This window comes from Halictus rubicundus, chromosome 6 (genome assembly GCF_050948215.1).
Source record: "Halictus rubicundus isolate RS-2024b chromosome 6, iyHalRubi1_principal, whole genome shotgun sequence".
Classification (NCBI taxonomy): Eukaryota; Metazoa; Arthropoda; class Insecta; order Hymenoptera; family Halictidae; genus Halictus; species Halictus rubicundus.
Window position 1 is genome coordinate 15,438,522 of NC_135154.1, and position 27,032 is coordinate 15,465,553.

The 27,032-nt window shown below is 46.3% G+C and overlaps 1 long non-coding RNA gene across 1 annotated transcript in view; it reads left to right on the plus strand.

The window, feature by feature from the left end:
- The window catches only part of LOC143354931 (uncharacterized), a 123,702-nt gene that overhangs the window by 96,083 nt on the left and 587 nt on the right, over positions 1-27,032 (plus strand). The window lies entirely within an intron of this gene.

The following is a 27,032-nucleotide window of genomic DNA, read 5'->3' on the forward strand; positions in this document are numbered from 1 at the left end:
GAGGAAGCCGTATGAAGGACAAAGTAACCCGTGCACGCTCCGAGACGTGCCGGGCGCCACGGTATTCGCGGAACTTCCTACCGGTCCTCGTTTGATAAGAGGGCCACGGGGAACGCGGGCAGGGGGACGGGGGTGGGGGGTGGGGGTGTGTACAGAGCCGCCTTCAGGAATTCAAGAAAGCTGCAGCAGCGGCAGCCGCCGCCGCCGTTGAATGCGTCGAGAAGGCACACTTTTCACCACTTCTTCCTCTTTCTTCGTTTTTCCTATACTTTTTAGCCTCCGGCCCGAGGCGAGGGTCCGGGTGACAACCACGCGAAACCAAGTACAAGAAGCCCACCGCGCTCCTGCTGGGGAGAAGGAAGTAGACGAGAGACAGAGAGAGAGAGAGAGAGAGAGAGAGAGAGAGAGAGAGAGAGAGGGACCGATGTAAGAGAGAAAACGGGCGAGCGAGACAACACCGCCTAAAGAAAAGCTTAATATGCTCGAGTGCCGCGAAGTGAGGATTGTCTCTTTCTTCTCCGCACTGGCACCTTCTTCATCGCGACGCCGGCCGACAAGCTTATTAGCCACTCCACTCTCCACGCCTCCTTCTGAACAACTTCTTATTCGACGCTCAGGCGACCGGCAGGTGTTTTCATTTAAACGTCTTTTCACACCTAAGGAAACCGTCGCGTCCTCCAGCCAATTAGCAGAGGGTGCCCTTCTGCTGAGGATTATGGTCCCCGACGTGTGTAGTTTGCCAGAATATTTCTTATGCGTGCAGCGGGTCCGCCGGATTGTTGAGTTGCTTTGAATATGTTTAACCCTCGGACGGCACAACATTCTTATAATTATCTAATTGTCCATGTTTAGGACCGTTTGCTGCTTTATAAATGGTTTAAAACATTTTTTTGAAAGAATTTATGCACCCAATATCTGATGTTACTTAGCACATTGGTCACCGGAAGCCTATTAGTTCGCTTCTCAATTATCTATTGTACCAAAAAGGAACTTAAAATCTTTTAGAAAATAACCCTGAGAGGAATGATTGCATTACATTTTTGGAGATGGCTTGTTGGAAATACTCAGCCATCATCTAACATCTATTAGTTTGTCCCGAAAGTTCGTTCGTGAAAGCTTGGAAAAGCTTATAAAATAATAAAATATTAACGAACAGATAATTGGTCGTGTTATTTGACAATATTAACACTACGTTTACGGAGCATTAAAAGTGAGTATTTTACATTACTTTATAAAAATAAGAAGAATGTGTCTATCCAAGTTTTCAGCCATTTTTTAAATAATATATACCTAAGGAAATAAGTTTGTTGAGTAATTCCACGTAGATCGATCTTCACAATCTCAATAATCGTAAATTAAAAATATTAGAACCCGTCATTTTGACGGGTCCCGTAAACCTAGTGTTAAGAGTACATATTGCAAAAGAAATTTTTGGGACAACCTAACATTAAACAGTTGCCGGTAAATAATGCGTTAAAAATTGACTTTCATATGTTTGGTAGAAAAATTGCGATATACGTGACAATGAAAGCGTAAATAACGCGATTAGAATGAAGCATCGAGACATTAGGCGACCGAACGGGCTCGTGACCTAATCTTCTCCGGGCAATTAGCTGGGCACGAGCGTCTTCCTGAATGGGCGGCGTTTAAAATATGAAAGGAAGTAATCCGAAGGTTAATTACTGTCGTCCGCCGGCCCGTATGAGAAGGTGTGTCACCGACAATATTTATACGAACGACGAAAAGGCAATATAATTTTCTGCGATACGTCGCGCCGGGTATCCGAAGCGCGACAAACAGTCGCAGGAAGTGCGTACCCACTGGACCAGGTATCCTAAGTGGAAGCTTCCACTTTCATGGAGGAAATGAGTTCCCGCTCCTTCCGCTCGGACTTTTGATCAAATACCGATACCGGCAACCATTGACGAACGGCCGCGGACAAAACCGAATTTTCTTCCTCTTTTTTCCCCCATTCCGACGATTATGTTTTCTACTTATTTTCCAGGCGGACGGAAATGCTCAGGGGGTTTGGCGGCAGATTCCTCTCGGGATCGACTCGCGCGCGATAACCGTGCGGAAACCGTGCGAAAAAATGATTTTCCTGGTGTACCGTTCAATTTCCCCGCCGCCGCCGCCGCGACGTATAACTTTTTATTACGCTGCATTATATCAAATTTCTTCGGCGCTAGAGAACACCGGATAATGGACTCTGGAAAGAGCAACTCTGTCGCGCTCTGGCTGCACCCGGTGGCCGAGAGGACCGGCGCGAAAAAAATATTTATGTCGCACTCCCTGTCCGACCGGGAAACGACAAAAAATGGTATTGGAAATCGGACAGTGTATGGCTGCAAAAGTGAATGTACAAATGTTTGAAAAACATTACTCGCGCGACGTCGGGACACCGGATCGAAGGGGTTGCGCGCAACGGGGGGAATCAAACGCGATCGAACAGACCCGAACAGTGGTAATTTGATAACGGGGTAATGCGAGACGTGCATCAAGATCTACGATTTGAGGGGTGAAGTGGAAAGACGATCTTGTACTTTAAAATACATTAAAAATTTACCTCGGTAAATATAGGGGAAAAAATGCACTCGGACGGGCTCCAAAAAACTCGTGCATTTTTAACGAAAGTCGCGCTGTTTCTGTTCGGGAACGCTGATAGTGGAACGCGATTCGTAAATCTTTTTATTAATCACGGACAAATAAAGTGTATATCACTTGCTATGTGCTCGATTTCGCAGGATCCGTGACTATCGAACTGAAATCATACGTTTCGTATTGTCATGTACAATCATTTGTTCGCGTGTGGTCTGCAAGAGTGTTGTTAAATGCACAGCAATTTTTATGAATATTGTGGTTCTAATTGTGTACAACGTAGGAAATACTGTGGTGATAGTTTCGAATTGTTTACATCATTAAATTTATTCGTATCTAATAAATTACTAAAAATTTAAGTATTGTACGGAGTATCAGCAAAAGGTTAATAAATTCGGATACATGCAACGCTGCTCAAAGAATTTCTAATGGAACAGCAAAATAAATTGGTTGACTCGTCAATGAAATATTACACCAATTTATCAGAAGAAAGTCATGCGTTCTCTTATCATTATGCTGTACTACGACTCGAAAGAACGAAATGTATAAAATCAATTTGCCTATCCCCAAGTAAACTACGAAATTGTCCGAATAAAAATAATCCATGACGATTGACTACAGCCGAAGTTACAATTGACTAGAAAACGTGTAACAGAAGGATGAACAGAAAAGATATGCCAGTCGGCTGTTACCAAGAAAATTGTTACAGTCTGCTGACCGTTCGATCGACTCTATTAACCGACAGACAAGACCAGCCCCGAAAATTCGCGAGCCTCGTCGATGGAGCTCGATCGTAATCCGGAAAGGAAACGGGGCCGGCTAATCCGTCGATTCGAGATATCGGGAAGGATCTCGTCAGCGAACCGAAAAGTCGAAGGGAACGATGGCGAACGGCGACGGCAAAAAGTAAAAAAAAGAAAAAAAAAAGATCCGCGGGGGCAAGGGGGCAAATAAAATTCGCGGCTGCGCCGGGATTTGATGGGATCGCGTCGGCGGTGCTCTTGTTCTATAATCGATCAGTCGGAGGCCCGGCTCTGACTGCAACTAATTATTACCGGGCGCCAATTACCAGGGATAAACCGTTCCCGAAAATCCGGCTCCCGTCGTGGCGATCGACAAGATCCTCGTTCCGTATTACCGGAACGTGACCGGAAACTCGTGTGCGCTGGACCAGGTAACCTCGCCTGGAAGCCTCCACTTTCCCAGAGGAAACGGGGCCGTTGTTGGTTCCGTTCTCTATCGTCGCTGCGTTCGTAGGTGCGGTGAAGAAGGACGGAAAAGGTGCGGGGTCGTTGCGGCGCGGTGCGGTGCGGTGCGGTGCGGTGCGGGATCGTGCGGGGCCGGAGGAGAGGAGGCTTGTGGCACAGAGAATAAAAAAAAAAAAGAGCGGCGGCTTGCGCGGGCAGCGCGGGACAAAGAGGACAGGAGAGAGATCTGATCAGTGACTGTAGAAAGGCTACAGACATCGGAGGGAGGAATCGAGAAACAATGGGTGGGACAGAGGCGGACGAATGAGACAGAACCGACGGCGCTGCTAGATGCGACGCGACGCGCCGCGCCGCAGAGAAAGCCGGAAAGAGGAAGGGAAAAGGAGCGAGCGAGAGAGGAGAGTGAGCGAACCAGAGAGAAGGAGAAAGATAGAGAGAGAGAGCAAGAGAGAGAGAGGGGGACAGAGACCGTGAGAGGAGTGTCGTGCTAAGGGGACGTGGAACGATACCTGTGCGACTGTCTGTCGTCCGGACGTCCGTTGTTTTGTTACAATCACGTATCCGTACGGTTTACGCGGGTACGTATCGGCACGTTATAAACGCGGCATACCAACACGAGGAGCCGACGCAGGATGTGAGCTGTGGCTCCGCTTTGCTCAGCTCTGGCTCCGATCCGCTCCGTACGGCTCGAGTGGACGCAGCCTCGCGATCGCTCGAAAGGTGCGGAACACTATATTCCGGCCTTCGTGAACGCATCATTGTACGCGGACCGGAAATGATGTCTTAATTGACTCCCTCCGCGCCGCCAGCTCGTTGGCTCCGATCCGCGCAGCGCGGAGCGGAGCGGTGCGGAGCCGTGCGGAGCAGTGCGGAACTCGTTTTGCACCTCGAATTGCGCCCCGGCCAGATATTCGCTCGAAATTTTCGCCACGGACCTTTCGACGGACAGTCTTTATCGGGCCGCGTTATCGGATTACTGGTTTGGACATTGACGGAGAGCCAGAAGGGACAGAAATGGAAAATGACGGGCTGCCGGCCAGCGCGATTTGGTGACGGAAGTGCCGCGAAGATTGTAGGGAAATTAAAAACGCTGCTGCGATCTTCTGGGCTCGCGCGTGTCTTCCCTCCCATTTCCCTGGTCATGCTGTTAACGGGTTTTCCAGTTGTCCCCGTGAAACGGGGCTGTTTTCATTAGCTTTACCAGGGATGTTAAGAAATTATTCAATTTTCACCTGTTCGGGACAAATTGAAGTAAAATCGATATGTTGCTTCCTCCAGGTTTCTCTGATCCGTGAAAATTTGTAAATTCATTTCTTATTAATATATTCTACGTATTCCAGGTACAGGTTTTCCTTCATTTTATAAAATTTCCGTTTGCGTTGATAGATTAATGCAACAATGTGTAATAACGTAGTTATTAACTTCCTATATAACGAAATAAAATTCCATTTTGTTGCTTTCGAATGGTTACTGGAGAATACACAGACAAGGGGTTAATTCTGTCAATTATTTAAATCCTCTTTGAGAACTACTCTTCTAAGTATACATACCTGAGGTTTGTTAAATAATTTTGTCGCTTTAATGCAATGACTTTTTCGTTCACAATTGAGATAGGTTTTCGACTTTCGATCAGCGATGCTCGTGCTGTCTTCGACTCTGTGCCAGAACAATTTCCATGATCGCACGTAGATTTTCACGGGCCGGTGGGAATTCTGATCATCCTCGAAGCGGAACGCGAGAATCGTGTTAACGCGCTCCTCTGGAAGTCGCGCGACAACGGCCGTAAACTGTCCGCGAGAAACTTGAAAGCAGTAAAGAGCAGTCGTAATACGGGCGAGAAACATAACGATCCGACTGACTACATAACAAAGTATTGTAAAAACATTTTATTGGTCGCGGGAAAGCGCGGTTCGTGAACGAATTTCAGTTGTTTCCCCTTCGGCTTGTCGTTCACGCCCGCAAGATTTTTTTTTCCTTCTCGGAATGGCTGAGTCCTCACCCTCCCGTGTACAGTACGTTGTCGGGTTAGGAGACACTTATTGCTTGAACATTTTATTAAAGGATGTACCGGGCGATGTTGCAAACATTTTTCGGATTTTGACCTCCTCAAATACAGGTGATAAGTAAAGGTAAAGAGAATAATCGGGTTTGTTATAGCACTTGTTGTATTCATTCTATTCTCGAAAACCGAATACATTTCTTTACTTCACGAGCATTTCTTCAGGATGAATGTACTTTTAAAAAACGTAAAATTAAAGAAGTGGAAAAAGGAAAATTCATATACTCGAACTGTGTTAAACGCTTTTAGGAAAATATTCTTGAAGGGTTACGCTATCAATTTATGCAAGAAAGATACGATTTTTTTCGAGTCAATGCAACAAACTGCCCCCCGCTTAAAGTGAAGTGAACGGAGAAATAGGAAATTTCCGCTTGAAATCGCACTCGTCGCGACAGATAGGCGCGCGAAAGCTCAACAAAGGGTTAAAGAAGTAGCCACGCACTGCTGAATCACGCGCGTGCACGCGTGCACGAGCGAGAATGCAAGCCTCCCACATGCGACGATCTTCTCTCCATCGTCGTGGTACGAGTCCGCAACAAGTTTGCTGCGCAACGGGTGCTCGCATATCGCTCACTGGGCGGGTCTAATGTAACATGATTACGTATTTAGAACGACAAAACGCTCGAGAAAACACTCTGGGACTGTCATCGTCGCTCGGCTACCAGCCTCGCAACAAAAAAAGTCGCGGTTCCTTCGCATTCCACGAGCTATTCAAGGAAACTAGACATTTTCGAGGATCATCCTCAAATTCCGACTGTTCCATTTTAGCCCCATTTTAGTCCCATACTTTAGCCCAAATTAAACCCAGAACGTTTTACACAGATTTTCAGTAACGCACAATCGGTGACAATACATAGACAGCATCTTCTTATTGTCATGTTTCTTCCATTTTAGATTGAAGGCTGGGGACACTTTGAAATTTGCAAAATTTGGGTCCTGATAGGAGCGTCGAAAAATGTGATTGGTTATTTTAGACTTTCATTGGATAATGTGTTCCATTTGTAATTTTCCATGTTCGATAAATAGGATCTAGAAATGGTCCAGATTCAAATACGATGCTCGAACGCAACGTTTTGTCAATCGGACCAGTGCATAAAGGGGTTAAGGGCGCCGCAAACAACAAATTTGCATTGTTATTAGGCGGAACGGTCGTGCAGAATGGCAGGTTGTCCAGGAAAAATATCCTCGGAGGCGTTGATCGCGACGCACGCGTTCGCGCTCGGTACCGAATCAAAACCAATTACGCGTTCCGGCGACGGCCGCGCTAATTAAGCTCGCTCGCGCTTAACATAAATAAGCCGCGAGGCACGAGAGTGCGAGAACGTCATCAAAGGAACAGGGCAAAAGGCGCGCCAGATAAAACGTGCTACGTACGACAGCACTTAAACCGTTCAATTATCGATACGTCGGTGTCGGGGGACAGTGGTGGGTGCGATTATTCAGCGCGTTTTCGCGCGAATCAATAGAGACGAGCCGGAGATAACCGGCAACGATGATACAGGCCGGATCAAAAGTCTCCGTGTCGGCTCCGTGTGGCCGTTTGATCGTCCGCTCGAACGATAATGAAGAATGCGGTGGGCGTAAGTCAGAGTCCGCTAATGATATACAAATTAAGAATCCCCGGTCGACGACGTGTCCCGAAACGAAACGAAACGCGACGAACTAATTGTTCGAGAAGACGGAAATAATAATAATTACCGGAGCCAGTGGGGCGCGCGGATAGATACGAGTGGCGAGAGTCTGCCGGGGCTGACTCGTATCGGAACGGAATCAATTAAGATCGATGGCTAACCGGAACAGCAGGTTGGTCAGGGCCACGACAAACGAGCCGGATGCAAGAGAACCGGACGCAGTTTAACGGGGACATTCGGGTGCACGGGGTGCGTCGGATTAATCGTGCACACTTACATTTCGTAATTATCATCGAAACTTCAAAGACGAGAGCCTCCACGGGCTACCGCCGAAGTGGTTTCATTAGCATAAAAGTTCAAAGGCTGTGCCTACAAAGCGACCGACCGGTAGCCCCTGCGAGAAGATACGCTGCGCGAAGAGCTGGCTCTTTTTCTTCTACTTCTCCTTTTCTTCTTCCTGCGTCTCCTTCTCTCTCTCTCTCTCTCTCTTTCTTTTTTTTTATATCCTAACCCACAAGGCAAGTGTCTTGACCAGAGAAGAAAAGGAGAGCCGAGGGAGAGGAGCCGAGAGGAATCCGACAAGTGAGTTCTCCTCAAGGAGGGAAGCGATAGGGGTGAGAGCGGAGATCGGGAACGACAGAACCGAACCTGAAGAGAAGGAGTACGGGCAAAGAGAGCGAGTGAAAGAGAGACGCGAACGCGACGAGGGAAAGAGACCGACCGCCGATGGAAAGGGAAGGAGGGATTATGGTCGTGAGTTTGCTGAGGGACGATGGCCAGGGACGAAGAGGGGTAACTCAAGACGGGTCTAAGTGAGTCTTCCGGCCGACAGGCAATGATAGCCCTGAGAACTGACCTGACCTCCGGATATGTGTTGCGCATATACGTGGGGACACAGACACCAGGCTAGTCACGAACGTGTCACAACATTGTCCGCCTCTATTCGGGCCCTGGCTGATCCGTAATAATGGCTTATTTCGTAAATCGGAGATTCGTAATGGGGAACGCACGCGCGCCAACGATAGGTAAGCCAGTAGTATGCGGTCAATTCGGCATAAGCGGTTTGCATGATGCCGAAGAGTTTCGGCTGTTGAGGTTACGAGGTGAACACCGAAGACCAGGCCATTAGGGATGGGAAGATGAACGGCGTTCCCAAATGGAATTCGACCGGCTATAGCGATCAAGCGATTCGCTCGCGCCACCCCTCGCGAAAAGTACTCGATCACACGAATCAAGCCGCCCTATTAATTATTTAACCCTTGGTACCCTTCACGAGACTCCAAGCTAATATATTAACACGTTATCTACCGGCGAATATTTTATAATTTTGAAATGTCTATGGTCTATAGTTGAAGACTTTTTAATGGATCCTCCAACAACAACAACAACAACAATTTCAATTGTGAAGCAACAAGTCACCCCCAGTAACGTCATCTAAACATTTCATTTGGTATTGGAATGTAAAAGATGATTTTTAAGCTTCCTTTTGGGTATAGTACAATTATTAAAAAATTAATAGCTACGTCGTAAATGCAGCATTCTCATGACCAATTGAATGTAAAAACGAATATGTCTGTGTTTGTACGAAACAAAGATAACCAATAGTTGAACATTTTTTTGCAATGTCCATCATCTTGTTTATACTCCACAGTAGATTAATTTCAACAAAAGAAAAAAAGCACAAAAGCACGCGCTCTTTGTTAATATTTTCTTGGAACACCGTCGGCGTTCTTTTTGTTTCATTATTTCAATATACGTACGATATTATTTCCAGTTTTTAATATGCGCACAAATTATTCCTTTAACGATCGTATTCGGGGTTTTGATCACTTTCCGCCAGGGGTGGTATACTATGTCTGAATATTATTAATTTTTCTTTGACTTCGATTCGCAATGCTAAATGGAGGAAATGAAAAATCGGCTCTTCATCGAGGTAGCTGTTCTATAAATGAGCATGAAAAAGGGTTGACAGTGAAAATGCAGTACAAAAGAGTTATTAGAGTTTTTATTAATGGAACAATCACTGTACAAAATTTATAATTACTTCTCCATACTATTACGTACCGTTACCATATACCGTAACACATGGTTACATATTTAAAAAGGAATAATCTTTTTAAATAATCCCAAGGTACCAAAAATGAATCTAGACTTTTAGCATACTTTTACAATATTGTGTGCTGGAACGAAGAAATTTATCCAACTGTTCTCAATGGTGGTATCCGTTGCAATTTCAACAATTGTGGAGTAAAAACAGTGAAATGAGTCATCTGACCAACAACTCGGCGTTCACAGGAATAATACTCGGGAAAACGCATGTTTGTTTGTTCTTAAATGGCGAATGCTTTTGTGCAGCGCGGTTTAATTCGCGGTAAATTACAGTTCTCGTGCCCGCTCGGTCAAGATACCTATAAGCAGAACACAAATTACACGATACAGCAAATCACGGAATGATGACATAATGCCTCCTACGCGTCCCAGCAGCCTTGGCGTTGTCAGATAATTAACTGGACATGTGACCAGCTTCCGTAAGAACCCAGGCCTGCGGCGAGTTTACGACGGACACGGACGATAAGTATCGCGTCATCTTTTTCTCCTCGTTATTATTCCTCGAAAAACCACCGGCACCGGAAAAATTACGATAGCCAACATCCAGGCAGCAACGGAGATCACTGCTGCGACGAAGACGTCCCCGGTTGTCAGATTGAATTTCCGGACGCAGTTAAATCAGCTCGAAGGAGCACCTCCTCCTGCCTGCCCTCCCTTCTATTTAATCGTCTACTTCGTAATTTGAATTTCTGAAAACGACGTGTCATTAACATCGGGCCGACCATTTGCCGCGTCTTACTTATGTTCGACTTAAACCTTAATGAGAGCCATACGGTAAGTTCGTGTGCCGACGCGCTTAATGACGTCGAAGGTATCAGTTTAAAAGGAGCGACGAGGGAGAGCGGATCGGGCTTAAGGTCGTAGGTCGATCGATGGGCAACAGTTCACGGTGCTGAAGGAGCCATTTGTCTTCGTAGCTACTTTGCTTGTCAAATGCGCCGGACGATTATTACCGCCGCAAACACGTTCAACGCTCAAGATTCAACACGCCCGTTTTAAGTTGATGTTCTACGCGACCTCGCCTTCCGAGCATGGTTAACCCTCCTCAAAGCCGTGAAAAGGGAACTTTGAAATACTTGCCAACAATGATCCCGAATCGGTGACGGGGCCTGACCCTCGCGCGAGCAGCGTAAATAGCCTTCCAGCTTTAATGTTCTACATTTTCTGCTTAGATCCCTGTTTCGAGAACAGAATACAACGTATCTAAATATTTTCACGAGAATGACAAATTTACCCTGAATTGGTTACGTTGCATTTTTGTTGGCTAGGGTATCCTACGGAACATTTGAGTTCTATTCGTAACACGTTCTGAGAAGTTTTGTTACGTTTCGATTTTCTACTTCTTATAGGTTAGGTGAAAAAGTTACAGAAAAGTGTATCTTGTTAATCACTAATTGATGCTAACATTGATGGTGCTGTAGGATCGTTGATTCTGTAATGGCGTCTGAAAGCTATTATAATGTTTTGAATATTAATTTCTTGATAATTGTACTGACACCGTTTTTGAACATCGAAATATTATCATCAACTTGTAGGTATTCATTAAGATAGTCATGGAGGCCTGCAGACTTTAATAAATGGGTCAGAAAGTCTTGAATAACTTTTGCAGTAATCAAAGTATTTAATACAAAATATCCAACGCGTTATATAAGTTGAAGCTCCACTGAGTGGGAATTTACGAATACTAATATTCTGAAACTTTAGACAATTAATTATTCATATCACTATTTCTGATGTTATCGATGACAGTAACGCCACAACATAAGAACACAAAAAAAGAAAAAATAACGAACCGACTTATTAGTGCAAGCTCGACGCTCCCCAGTCCACTATTCTAAGAAAGTCTGTAAAGTCGACTAATTGCAAGAGAGCTATATTTTAATAAGTCGTCGGCGAGAGATACGCCAAGATGAAGGAAGGGGAAAACGAAGAAAAGAGGATTCGCTCGCAACGAGATGGATCCCTAATGAAGGCAAAAAGCGGAGGAGAGTGTACCGAGAATTCAACACGATGTTAACCGGCCGATCACCCTTTTCCAACCCCCTATGGATGCCACTCAATCCACCCGACAAATTCGGAGAAAAATGAGGGAAAGAGAGAGAGAGAGAGAGAGAGAGAGAGGGGGGGGAGAGAAAGTGGGGAGCCGATTGCATCGCGATTTAGTTCCGAAATTCTGGTTCCGCCAATTATTCGAGTAGCGTTTATAAACATTTGTTCAATTGCTGCAACTCAATAGTACTAAAATATATTATATAAATATTGGCTGGTCAACAATACGCGCATAACGTCGACGATTAATGAACGGTATGTGGATGCACGAAACGTGTACAGCTCCATTTCGAAAATCAAACATAATCGCCACAATGTTTTTGAATGTATACTTCTTTCAGACATCTTTCAATTCGATCTTTCTATTGTCTCCAATGGAATAGCTGTCCATTTAATATCCTCGTTAGTAACTGACTGGTCAAATGACCATTTGAATATTTTTAAATCAACAATTGAACAAAGGTTAACCCTTTGAGTTTCAAAGCGTTCGCACAATTTGTCACAACTATTTAATAATAAATTCAATTACAATCTCATATGCAGCTTTACTAACTTATTATAAATTATTTTATCATTATGAATTATAAATACAACATTCTCCATCTTTTATATCACAACTTTAATTAACACTAGGTTTACAGGGCTCTAAAAGTGACTATTTTACATTACTTTGCAACGAGAATGTGTCTTCCAAACTTTTGCTGGCAACACGTTTCATTTTAAATATTGAAATCCATCGAATATTTCAAACCGGTTCAGATGATGGACTTAGACTGTTCCGACTTTGTACATCTCACTTGTACTGTGTCCCTAATTGCGGCGTTATCGACGAATTGAATGAAACCCAGTAAAATGAGTCGGTGCAAACGTCAACGTCAAGTCAGCTCGAGACAGGGCCAAAAGGGTTAACCATACGACTCGTCCGCAAGATATTGCACGCGATATCGCATCGCGTATCCGCACGCACGGCCGTGCAGATCGCTAATTAGCATTCTCATTGAAAAAGGCTTTACTCCGGCGAGTGGGACGAATCGTGGGGGATATCACGGAGCCTCGAAAAAAAAAAAGAGGAGGCCAGCACAAAGGGTATAGCAAAGCGAGTTGCTTGCGGAAAGAGGCGGTCACGGCGTGTTTCCGCGTCCCCTACATCTCCTCCGCGTTATTTGCTAATTCGGAAGCAATGTAAATAATCGGGCGTGATCGCGTCCGGGGAGAGTGCGATGGAGAGAGCGAGAGGGCACGTCACGGAATAAGCCTAACCGGGCCTCTCCAGGAACCGAGGAGACGAGCTTCACTGACCACGTGGCCCTGCCAACGAGAAAGTATAGTCTCGTTACGTTCCGCGGTCCGGGCAGGTGCGACGGGTCAATAAATGTCCGATCGCTCGCGGTCATCCAGGTGTATCGCCTTCCGTAGCATTGTCAACAAGTTCCGGATCTGAGATACACACCCGCCTACGCCCGTATCTCGGGGAAACACGCGGCGCGCGGAGGCAGAGCGAGGCGCGCAGTCTTTTGTCGGATCCCCGTCGTGCGAGTCCGCGCGCGATCAATTCATTTTCCAGCGGCACGGCAAGCGTGTGCATTCAATTTCTTAATGAGGTTTATTACACTCCACACAGTCCTTTCTGCCGTTCTGCCCTCTCTCCCCCGCGGCTGTTTCTCACGTTCTCTTATGTATATCCCCTTTGTCCCGCGCGCACTCAAAACATTCCGCGTTTGATAATATTTTTATTTTCCCTGTTATTCTCGCGCCCCAGGTGTTCGCATTGTGACTTCATTAACATTACCCGGCCACTCGATGCACTTTGATTACCAACCGACACCACGCTCCTCCTCGCGTCCGCGCGCTCTTTTCTCCCTGGGAACACCGGGATCCTGCGTCTACACGAGAACGGATTCTCCTCGGCGAAAATCGTTATTTTTTTCTGAGCGATTTCGGGACGAGCGACGACGACATCACCGGGCCGCAGTATTTTCCCTCTCTCTCTCTCTCTCTCTCTCTCTCTCTCTCTCTCTCTCTCTCTCTCTCTCTCTGTCTCTCTGTCTCTGCTGTGGATATCCAGCCGCGTATCCACAGGAAACTTTTTCCTGTTCTTTCTGCGCGTCCACCCTTTTCCTCGTTGGTCCCGGACGCCGCGTCCGCCTCCTCCGGCTCTCTCCCTTTCTTTCATGTCCTGCCGCAAGGTTTCGTTTTATAACCACGTAAACTCTGTTTAATTAACGCGTGGACTGAAAGAGGAGGAATTTTCGATGTAAGCGGCGCATTGCACCGGCGGCAGCAGCGGGTGCATAAGGTACGCGCGCGGCGCGGTGCGGCGCGGAGCGGCGCGCATTGCGATGATCCTACGTCGGTGATGGAGTTGGTCGAGACGGTGGAGGAGTAAATGGTTAGAGGTCGGTCTGCAGGGGTTGCAACAGGGAGGACCGTAATACCCGGTGCCGGCGGTGGTCGTACCGTTGCCTCTGATGGTGTGGTGGTGATGGGCGACGGTGGTAGTGGTCGGGCACTTGAGAGAGCTCACCGTTTCCCTTATTCCTTCAATCAACGTCAGCTGGGGAGGCAAGTCTAGTGTGTACCCTGAGCAAATACTCGCGTTCTCCGCACTAGAGCAGCATAGAGCTCAATGACTACATCATCCACGAAGGTGGTGGTTAGCTAGACGCGCCTTTACCCCAGCCCGGGGCAGACAGTCATCGAAATCGATTCTTTCCGTGAAATAAACGGCGGGCTTGCAAATACTGGACGGCATTATAGTAAATACGGCCGTGCACCGGCTCCTGGAATCCGTGAACCGCGCTACCGCGAAAAGAACCGGAGATTCTGCAAACTCTGTCTCGTCGTCGTCATCGCGTCATCAACGCTGCGCTGTAAAATCTCGAAACATTCTCTGCCGATCGCGTTTCACGAATTCAATCTACACTTTGGACTACAGGCTACACGTATTAATCAATTTTATACTATATTAGAAATATAGTATTCGTTAAGATTTTTTAGGAGTTTTAAAGATTGGTTTACCAGGTGATGTACGACCAATTTTTTTTTAGACAAAATTGCAATTGGACGGAACTACGAAAATAATTAGAAAAGTCGTTTTCTACAACTTTTTGAATAGAAGAATGTCATCAAAATAAATTGATGCAGCATTGAAACACATATAGTCTTTACATTTCTTTTTTATGCTATAGAATGAAAGTCGTGTGAATATTGCAATTTTCACTATTTTTAGCCGTGGCAAGGGTGCGTGGAAACTTTCCTCGCTCGCTGCACTTAATTAATTAACACCGGAACTACTGAAGTGTCGGAGCGATGTGTTTGTAACTTCTTATGAAAATTACACGAACGCATTTGTTAACGTCACGTAGCTTTGAAATCACTTATCGATATATCACGATTTTTATTGTTAGCCATAATACGGCAAAAGTGTCGTGTTCTATCGTACTCTCTTTCATAATGAAAAATATATTGAATTATCGTCAAAGTTGGTTATCGTATTGTTTTTTATTTTCAAATCAGGCACGAATTCTTACAATAGCCGATTTTATCGTAAGCGCATAAACTCTAGAGATCACTGTAACAATTTCTATTCGCGCTTCCGAAAGGATGAGTGTTCCCCATGAAATTTCAGAACCGTCCGAAATATTTCGCAATACTTGACACGCCGGACTGTTCCTGAAAATGAGGAGGAAAAGTAAAAGAACACGAAGACAGATGAACCGTGGCAAAAACGGGACCCTCTGACAGTTGGCCCGTACACTTCGGGACCCCCGTCCGACAATTAGGGTGTCGATGTCTCGTATCTGGAAAGATCTCGTTAAAGTAGGAAGGAAGAGGGCCGGATACACGGCGGTAACGCATGTATCATGGCTCGTCTAAACAAGCTGTTTAGACGACTTCAAGTTAACCCAAATTGACTCAATTGGATTAACCGCGCCGTGGCTCATCCGACACTTGGGAACCGGCCTGTTCCGGCGTCACCGTATCCGCGAGAGAGCCAGTCCTTCGCTTCTCATGCAAATACGCATCGCGTTATTCCACCACTTCGACCCCACCTCCCGACCCTCCTCCCTCTCGAGTCTTTTCTAGACGCTTTTTTCTCACCCGGTTCTCCTGTCCCCAGCCCTCCTTGCCCTGTCCGCGAATTTAGCTGGTTAGCTAAATTGACGGCGTTTGGGAAAATTGGTTCGCCCACTCGTCGCTCGTTTTATCTCCGGCTCGCTCTTGCAAGGAGACTCTCTTCGTCTGCTGCGTCGCCAGGTGTTTGCAACATCATCCGCGCTCTCAATAGTTGATCAGCGTGAGCACCTCTCCTGCAGTGCTCCCAGAAAGATTTCATACCTAGCAAAATTTAGGAAATTACGAGAGTATGTTGGACCTTGGCAAGACCGAGTCTAGAATATATTAGACCAAAAGATAACCTTACTCGGTACCTGAAAAATAACAATCTTGTTCTAACCTTAGAACCCTCTTTTCAATCTAAACGTTAGACACTACAACCTGTAGCACGGTACAACTTGCTATACACAGAGAGAAGGTCCACGGCAGAGGTCATTTTCTTGACCCTTGTTAGCTGGCGAATCCCTGTCACCTCATAGACGTAATCGATAAAAGAAGTTTGACTGGTACTGATACCGGTACGGACATCGTAGCGTGTCATGAGAACGAAGCGTCAGCGGACGAGTTCTTGAGATTGAGAAGCAACTCGGATGAATGGACCGGAGAGAAAGGCTGAAGCAGTTCCAAGAAAGGCTGGTTGACAGAGCTCGGCCGCGCAGTTAGGCTCGGAAAAAACTGGTCTATTAAGCGGGTGGCTGGCGTAATTCGATTCGCGCCGGAGTCTGGGTGCCGTGTACGCGGACCACGAGCAGTCTTCCGCTCCTCAAGCCAGTTTCGCGTGCACACACGTGACTCGGTGACGCACGTCGTTCTCCTCTGTCCTGTCTCTCATGTCAATTTACGGGCGAGGGCCGCGGAAGGAAGAGACGGCGACGAGGAGGAAGAGGGAATCGTGTGCTGCTGTTGCGGAGGAGGAGGTGGAGCGAGGAGGAAGCGCGTAGAGAAGAGGAGAGGCCCGGTCGAGGCTTACGCTAAATCGTAGGATCGGGGGAGTGTTGCATGGATTGGAGTGTCCGTTCCTTGACTAACCCGTGGACCCTACGCGTAACCCATACACACGACTCGTTTTCTCCTCCTCCACACTGTCGGCGGCCTCCTCGCTGCATCTCTGTTCCTCTGGATACCCCTCTCCGGCCGATCCGCTTATTATCGTTGCACCCGGCCGGACCCGACCCGACCCGGCCCGGCTGTCTTTCTCTCTTGGCCGCTCTCCGCGATATATGGATCGTCGGAAGTCACCTTCCTCATTATCATACCAACAGGCTCACTCGCTCACTCGAGCACAGCCTTCATCCTGTGCCCTAGTCACTTACGGATCACGGGTGTTCAACCCAAGTGCGGGCCGGCACGATCGCCCGGCGATCGAAAGGGCCCGAGCAACGGCCCGGCACCGCAGACTCGCCGAGAACCGAGAACCACTGGCCTGGGGGACAAGACGCAAGTCCATTATACTCAATCACGCCGTGATTGGCTCAAACGATCAGACTACCGCTCGCCGCGCGTCGTTCCACGGAGATTCGCGCGGACGTGCCGCGTTCAACTTCGTAACGTCAAGAAGAAGAGATCCTGCTTTGCGCTCGTACCCACTTCCCCTCGTTTCTTGAATTTCCTCTGCGAGCTGTCTGGCATCAGCCACGCTCACCACCAGCCGTATACTCGCGCGCACTTCATTGTTGAAATATTACGTATCTCTTCGGCACACCTGTAACAATGGCTGGAAATTGTTTCTGAAATGTGTCGGGAAAAAGTTTTCAGAAATTAAGCTTTTATTTTTGTTTCGATCTATCCATCACAAGCTGTGCGATATATTCGATATTACAGAACAGCAGATAATGTAGGTACAACCTGGCTGTCACTGTACGCTTGATCCCCGTGAATCTTTCTCGATGTTCAGTCTGTAAGAAGTATTCAATAACTCCTGAAAAACACGATCTCGTTTTGCTAATATCTAGAAGAATCGAGTCTCGTGACTCGATTGCACCGAGCCATTAGCAGCTAATCAAGTATACGTGATCGAAATCCGTCGATATCCGATCGGTGAATCGGTTCGCAGCAACCAGGTGTTTCGTGAAGCGATCAAAGGTGTGTCCTATGCGTTCCGTGTCCAGTACCCGGAATGTAGACCAAGGTCCAGCTGCAACAAAAGCCGTGGCACGCTCTGAGCGGATCCCATCCCGCGTTTATCCGTACCCGCATCTGTTTCGTTAGATCCGAAAGATCACTTTCCACCTCTGGCCGGATATCTATCTTCCTTTCCACCATCGTGCGTTTTCTTTTTTATCGCGGTGGCAGAGATAATCGGGAAACGACGACGCTCGTGCTCGATATCTCGAATCGAGAATCGCGTCTAGCCACGGCAATGGGATCGCCTTAATAAACGTTGAACCGTGGCCCTGTAGCCTTTTTTTTTCCTCGGTTTCCCTGGACAATGGGCTTTAGAATATTGTGCGTTTCGTCGAGACTTCCGTCATACCCGGGGCGCAATGCGTCTTCTCTTTATTTCTGTTCCGCGGCACTTGGAGGTATAAATCCGCGAATAACGGCGCGGAAGAACCGTAGGATCTCGCAGTTTTCGGTACCTGGCATACTTTTCGCGATCGCGGCTTCCGGTGGTGCAGGCTGCCGGAGGATCTCGCGAGCCAAACGCCCGAGAGCACGGGAACTTTGGCAATTGAATATAATTAAGCAATCTCGGAACGGCCGGCAATACCGACGACGACGACGACGACGGGAAAAAGCCGGCGCAGCAAAAAGCTGGAGAGCACGCTGGCCGGCTGCCATAAGGAGACCTCACCTCGAAATGCCAACGACAATAATGCCGATAATCCTGGCCCGCTCCTGCTTGCCAATATGCTGCGGACGTATCTACATAACTACCCCGGGAAAGTAGCCCGTGGCCAATAAAAAGCAAACAGAGAAAGAGACCGGCGAATCTGTCGTTAAGCCTCTCCGCGATCTGCTTCTCACTGATTACTCGACTCCCAAAATCTGGGACTCTTGCTTGGCACCGGGAAAGGAGGAGGAGCTCTTACCCTAAAAGCTGCACGCTCGCAGCCACCGAGGAAGCATAGTGATTGAACCGACCAGGCGAAACATTCGGATAAGATCTTGCCGCTTCGTTCGCGTTCCGACATCATGCAAATTATACGAATACAAAAACTAATTTTTCTGTCTGGATCAACGATTCTGACATTGCAATGTTTCGATCAACGTGTTAATGAATTGCAGCGATAATGGAAACAGTCACGGGCATGAAAGCGTTAATAAACTTCTACGATAATAGGATAGAATAATAGGAACAGCGACGAAAATTGTATTCGATCCTTTTTTATTGAACTGTACAATTTTGTAGCACGACTATCGGTTTATCGGTATCGGCGGGCAACACCAGTTCAGAAATTCGTTTTTACATCGTTTTCTAATATTACATGTAAATCGATCTTGGTTACCGTGAGTAAATAATTCATCGAACATTTTTCACCGCTGAAAATGCGGTATGGTATTTCTAAAATCGAGGAACTTTCTCGCTTTCAGTTTTAACAATTTATTGAGACCCGAATTAATGCGTCCGATTTCGATTTTCGTTAGAGGGCTCAGGCGAATAAAAGTTGTTAGTGGATGCTTATAGTTCGGGCATGTCCTGATTTGGATACATGATTTTCTTTTTCTGTGATAGAGGACCTGGTGTTAAAATATTGAGGACAATTCTATAGTTTGTAGCACGTATACTGGACAGCAAATTCGATGCATTTATGAAAAAAACAAGTAGATCAAGTTTGCATAAAAATTCGCAGTCCGGATAATGGTCATTAACCGCAAGATGTATCCTGGTCTGGGACACATTGTTATCTCGGTGGAATCATAGCGGGGCGAAAAATGCGACGTTGAAGAAAGGAAGTGGCTAGACAGTTACTCCACCGTGGCACGAGTCAACCGGCTGGCTCGCGCGACTTCGAAGACGTTGGAAAAGTAGGGGTCGTTGGGGTCCGCGTCTGCTCCAAGACGTTAGGCCGACCTCGGTGGGGCTGCCAACAATGGCAACAAGAAGCCGAAACGTCGGTTACGCCTTGTAACGGCAGCTGGCACGCGCTCCTTCCTCAGCTCCTAAGGAGACCTTTCTTCTACCTTCTTTGCCCCTTCTCCTCCGTCTTGCGCGTTGGGGAACGGCCAAGAGGGGAGCCTGTCTCGAGAAGTTACCTTACCTGAATGCTGCCGGGGGATACCTGGACATTTAAATCGGGGGACGGCACCCGGCTGAACCACCTGAATACTAGCAAGGGGGCCTTCTTGATCTTGCAGTGGTGTCGAACAAGGGAGGCCTTGCCAAACTCAAATTTTCATTCTCGCAACACCCAACATAATCTTCACTATTTGGAATCTCCAAAGCATTCCTAGTAGACTGCAGATCATAATATAATTTTTATTTGTTAAGCATTCATTTTGTAAATTCGAAGATTTTCTGCGCCAGAAATAGAATGGCAAATAATTTAAAATTATTTTTACTTTTTAAAAAATTTTAATTGTTAAAACAATTTGTTAAATATGACCCTTGCTTGGAAAAATTGTTCAATTCAAAATTGAATTGTATATGACGAATAAGATCGTCCTGAAGAAACGGCAACTTCTTAGACGTTATTACGAATATCCTCTTCGTGTAAAAGAATTGCTGAGCATTTGCTATTTGAACGATTTCATAGAATAAGAATCATTTCTATCGTCGAGCTTCTTCCCGAACCATGCCAAGTTTAAATACCTCGAAGGTCCCCCATGGGAAGTAACGTCTACGCCGCTGAGGGCAAGGACCGTTGTTCCTACTTCCTTTCGAGAAGGAGGACGAAGGGCGCCGCAGGATTTTTTGTAGCTTTCAATATTAGACGTTAGCGTTTCCCACAGAGAGAAGTCATGGGAACACATTGAGAGGAACGCCGGCGAACGTCTCGTGAAAATTCTCCGAGGAGATTTGCGATCGCAGCTTGGGAAGTTTTCCGGGCAGCCGTCCTCTACACTTCTACCCCCTATAAAGGAAACGCACGGTGAAATCCTTCTTCCCCGATGAATCGATCGTCCCCCCCCCCCCAGATTCACAAGCTTCCCTCTCCTTTGATATTTTAAAATATTACAGTCCGGAACTTCCGTTGAAATTTTCCCTGATCGAAGATAACGTTTCGACCAAAGAGAAACAGCCTTTAACCCTCAAAACCTAAATTACGTCACCTCCTAACTGTGGTTTCTTATTTATACCTGGAAACCGTTCAAACAGTGCACGCTACACGATAATTGCAGAAAATATAAAATTCACTTCAACAGACATCCTGCAAGATGGAACATTACATTCTCCTGTAAAAGGATTTTTCAAAAGAGCTATTGCTTTTTCCACGAAACAAACGGTATCGCAGGCCAATGTTAAAATACGAACCCTGTTGAAGGGATGTCAGCGTTAAAAGCAATTCGCACGAAACGCGAGCAATGTCACGGCCAGTTTCACGGCGGCACGTTGGTTTCCATTCACATCGGTAAACCGAAAAATGCGATCGGCGCGCGCGCTCGCCTCATAAAAGTGACGCGATGCTCATTATCGCCGGTATTATCTGTAATGCGGCATGAATGGCGACCGAAATCGAAATGAAAACGTAGGAAAGGTCACGCTCGTGTGCCAGGAATAACACGACCGTGGCGTTGACCCACATTGTTTTTGAAACGCGATTAAACTCATTGAAAACGGCCGAAGGTAGATTAATGGCCCCGGGTCGGCGGCGTAATCGCGGAGAGCGAGGTAAAAAGCGAAACAAATTTAACGAGCTGTGAATTATGAAAATCGGTGACAGGCGGCCGCTTTTAAATGATCCCTCTCTCTCTCCCTCTCTCTTTCACTCTCTCCGTGGTGCTCGGTAGTCCTCCCTCTCCCGCCCTCCCCACCCCCCTCTCGCGAAGTTTGGTTTGGGCGCGTGCCAGTGAATCGAAACGATTCGAATGCAAAATAATAATAAAACAGTCGGTAGATTGTGGGCTGGCACGGTGGGGCGGGCCGGGGGGGGGGGGTAAAGTGCGGGGGTGGCATCGGCGAGCGGCGGGAGGCGGGGTTTGCAGCGCATTAACGCAATTAACCTCCAATTAATAACACATCAATTGACACCCGGTCAACTTGTTGCATCGGAGCAGCCCGATAATATGCAGAACGCGTATCAGCCCCGTGTGTGTATGTACACGAGCCACCGTGCCCCTGTCCTTTGTGTGCGTGTGTCATTATGTATATATGCGGCGCAACCCTGTCTCCGACTGTATCTCTCCCTCTCTCGCTCGCTCTGCCTCTCGAACGATGACCATGTGCGTATGTACCCGTGATTAGGCGTCACGAAACGCCGCGGCCTGTGTTTACGTGTCTGCGGATGCGTGCCGGCGAAGGGTGCTCGGTCACTCTGCGGATAATAATGAAACGAATGTTACAAATAATTTTCTATCGAGGGGGAGAACGGCGAGGCGGCGGCGGCAGCATAGCTATGCGTGCGGGATCGGTGGCGTACGTACACACGAAGGACATGGGCTGATGACCATAGCCGGGTTCCCATGCAACCCCCTGCGAACACTCGCGCCACATGACACTTACGGGGGGTGGAATTCCAGTGCACATGCCGTCGTGGCGTTGCCGCGCGTACGCCATGTAGAATACGCGCACCATGTGATACCCACCGTGTAGAGACCTGCTGATGCCTACTTGTAAGCCTCCCTAACGCCCGGAAGGAAGTTGCTAGGGCTGCGAAGTAAAAGTATTGTTTCGCTTTCGACGCGGATTCGACCGGCCGGTACTCCTCTCCCGGCAAAAATAGTCGGTCAGGAGCGATTCTCGGAGGGTGATTAATTTAGCTTGTCTTACAATCGTTCCTTCAAAGTTTCAATGTCTAAACTGTTAGCGATCACAATGAATGAGAAATATTCAAATGTTCGATTAACCAGAAGGCACAATGGCTCGTTAAAAAATGTATTTACTGTCTAAAATAAATTTTTTGTTTCTACTGTATGCTAAAATTGTACATAATTTACGCAACGTCTAACGACCAGAGGATGGAAATAGAAAAATCGGTCTAGAGTTTCGCAGCGACAAGGGGTCAAGACTTGCCGAGCGACAGGAAGAAAGAAAAGTTGCGACGGCTATAGACGGTGTCGATAGAAATTTCATATCTGTTCTATTGATTTTCATACTTTCTGTCCTCGGCGACGGCGGAGGAGGAGGAGGAGGAGGGGTGGCTCGCGTCCGTCAAAAGAAGGGGATCCAGGATGGCTACGAGATATACGTTTCTTTCTTTTCACTTGCGGATTCATTAAAAAATTTCGATTCGAAGTATTCCCTTTGAAATCGCATACAAGGTTGATCTACCGATTGCGAGCCCCGCGTGATCGATGGTAAGAGAATAACGAACGCTCCTCTCCTCGCCTCGAGCTTCTCAACGCTCGGGTCTTCCTTAATTACCCGGACCTATAGGTGGGAGTTATCAGCGTCGATAGCTCGAAACAATGGCCACCTTGGATCGTAACCCCTTAACGCTGGAAAATCTCCGGGAAAAAGTCGACAGAATTATGAGCCAGCCTTCCATTAACCCGCACTCGTAATCAACAGTTAATTTTTAAGGCTGGCCCCCGACCGCCCTCTTCTCGGTCTTAACTTTTTCCCCGGGTACTTTGTTCCGCCGCGTCTTTCTTTCTTTAATGTTTCGCCGATCTCAACTCCGCTCGTCGATACCCCAAGCCTTTCGATCCGTTTCGCAGGAATGTCCGCATTGAATACGTGGCACTCGACGAAAATCGTTCTCTAATCTCGCGGCAGCAACCCCACCGGCATAACCTGTAATCACCCCTTCAAATCAAGTCACCTGCTTAAACGGTAAATATCGCATGACGCACAGGAAATGGCTGTTGGTGGTTCATCAGACTGTTTTCGCTTCGTTAAAGTGATCGATGCGGCGTCATTAGCCGGCACAACGATCGGCTTCGCCAAAAACCAACTTTCTCGCCAAGATTCACCCGCGATCCAAAATTATAAACAGATCCACCTCTTGGAAGTCACACGTTAACCCTTTCACTACAACCTCGATAAATCCTCACAATGAAAATAATTTATTTAATGGAATAGCACACTCGGAGAATATATTAACGCAGAAAATGATTTTTGAATTTGTTAAGAAATTCACTGTATGTCACTATATCTAACAAAATGCCTTAAAAACGATACAAAAATTATTTCACCAAAGTATGGACGATTTATGAGACCTTCAGAGACAGGTCTTTAAAATAATTCTAGAAATCTTTAAAGTAATATGTTAATCAGCACCGGAACCTCAAAGAAAATTCTGGAAGGGGTGTTATTTTGCAGAGATTGGTAAAATTAATGGAAACATTTCAGAGTGGATGTTGATATTTTCAAAATTGATTTCGAAAGGGGAAATTTCGTTTGCTTTTCGCCAGGCAGGTATTGACGCGTCACGGAGCGATTCCCGGTGGTGTTCTTCGCGTGTAATTAGCCCGACGTGTCGACTTCCGAGTCGGGGGACCTTGTGGGAGAGTTCCTAAAACCATTTCCGGCGGAGCACCTTTTTATTGTAACCGCCCCACGCATGACGGCCCAAAAGGGAAGTACCGATCAAAGGTAGGAAGGCCAGAAGTTCCTGACCCCCCTCGAAGTGTTACGTTCTTCGAGGCAGGTACGATTGTAGACGTTATCGAAACCCGAGACCATATGTCACCGTTTTCAGTGCACCCCCAGCACATTGCCTAAGATAATTGCCAGGGAGCAGTATCTCCAAACGAAATCGTTCCTGTTGGGAAAAGGCTCGGAAACATGAAAATATACTGAAATAGAACGACGACCGAATGTTGGTCAGACTCTGCTAAAAATTACGCTCGTCATTCGTTAAATAACGGGTCATTGTAAATGCAACCAGCAACTTGACAGTCTACTAAACATTGCCGAGAAATGTTTCATCCTTAAAATGTGCATTTATCGTTTCACACCAAGTTCCATTTACCTAGAGTCCCATTCAATAATTATATGAAACATCGTACCATCTTATAGAGCATTACCCATTAATTAATCGTTATATGTCCCCGATCGTGAAGGGTTAATACGAATTTCGTACGTTGTTGTACAAAATAATGTAACAACTCTATTAACTTGAATCGATACACCGGTTTTTAGTACCTCGTGAATTCGCGCACGCCACAACCGGACAAAGATTTGCAATCAGTGATAATAATTGTTCGGACTTTGTTGTGGAATTAAATAAATGTTTGTAATTCACGTACACCGTTGAATAGTAAATTATTTTCTATTTTCATAAATATTTCCATTGAACGTCGCGGCTGGTTTTATTGTATTATTTTAAATGCGCGCACAATTCGTTAGTATCTTTCTCCTTTTTAATATTTAATACCGAACACTCTCCGCCGGGCGGCGGAAGTGATCAATATATTCGATAGCAGGCGCGTCGGAGGAACGAGCAGATAATAAATAAATTTTAAGCCCGTTTCATCCCTTTTGTACGCGCGATCGCGTAAACGGCCGAGAACAGCGAGGAAGAGAGAAAGAGAGACCTGAAAGCTCATGCGCGTCGGCTCGAGGAAAAAAAGTACAACGATTCCGTGCTTCCACCAATTCGCCGCTTTTGCCACGTGTTGCTATATACGCATTTCTCTTTGAGCCTCCTTGTTGCTTCATGAGCCGCGCGTATACATACGTCTAGTCGCTCTGTCGATATATAGGGACGAGTACTCGTGTCCTCGAACGCAGGCGGCTCGTGCGTAGGCAAACTATGGAATATGTCGGCCTATTGAGCGCAGGTGCTTTAAGCTGCTCAGCTGTTGCTTCGGGATCTCATGCACATTCACGCAAACATATATCGCCGCGGCGATATTGGTGCACACTAAGCAGCCGGCGCGCGCTCCTATCAAACTGCGTGCGTGCAAACGCAGAAGGTCGACTCGCGTGTACTCACGCACTTATGCGTATCGGCAATTGAATCGTGAAACGATCGAGCCTTGTCGTCGCTGAATGAATTTGTGGAACGGCCGGACGATTATCCTTCATCGTCGTGAGAAAACGCCCCCCGCCAAGACGCCCCTCCGAAAACCAATTTTCATATCAATTGTACCCATCCATGATCGACTGTTTGCAAAACTTTTCTCGGATCAACCACCGGCCACTCGAACGCATCTATTTATTTATTATTTTCGGTAAAAATTGCTTTGAAAATTTTTGCTTTAAAACAAAAATGTTCTAACTTGATTGTAAAACGCAGGAGACAGATGAGAACGTACTCCTTCGTTTAATCATTTTGATATGTCCAAAATGAGACAGTAATGTTCCTCCATTCTTCTAACGTGTTCACAGTTTTGTTTTTCATCTGTGAGATTATTGATGGATATAAAACACTGTTTAAAAATACTGTATATATGCGTTTAATGTAACAGTAAATATAAATGTATAAAACACTGTTTAAAAATACTGTATATATGCGTTTAATGTAACAGTAAATATAAATGTATAAAACACTGTTTAAAAATACTGTATATATGCATTTAATGTAACAGTAAATATAAATGTATAAAACACTGTTCAAAGAGACAACAAAAGATACAAATGTCTTTGTAAACAATTTTTCGATCGCGTTATAATTTACTGCGAATTGGTAAAATAAATATGACTGTTTCGGCACAGGACCGTGAATGCTTAATGAAATGGTGAACTTTTTTATCTGCTGATTAAATAACGTTATTTTTACTTCATGTACCAGCCAGCTTGTACAGCACATAATAAGAGCGAGTTATTCTTATCGAGACGCTTTCAAATTCAAATACTGTATCAGAAAAGTTGCCGGGGGTCTGTTCAAAGGCGAGCGTAGACTGTTCCGCAAGTTTGACCAAGCCAGATGGTGGTCTATGACCGAGGATTCACACTATCAATTACTTTGTTGCGTCCCCCTGCCGCCTATCGATCAACGACAGCGCTTCGAATAAGAAATTTAATGCAAGTAATTTTCTTATGGTCTCTCCTCGGCCCCGCGGCTACTTTCTTCTTCGGCCGATCCTACGTAGACAATCCCCCTATGTCGTCAGTGTCTGCGGAAACTCTCGGCAAGACAGCCAAAGTTTAAAAAGAGTACCCGCACCGTATTACGCGAGGGCGATCACTCTGCTCGTTGTATTTTTAATCGATAGCGTTCGGCATCTTCGTTCACGTTTCTCGATATAACTTGATAGGCTCGTACAATGAAC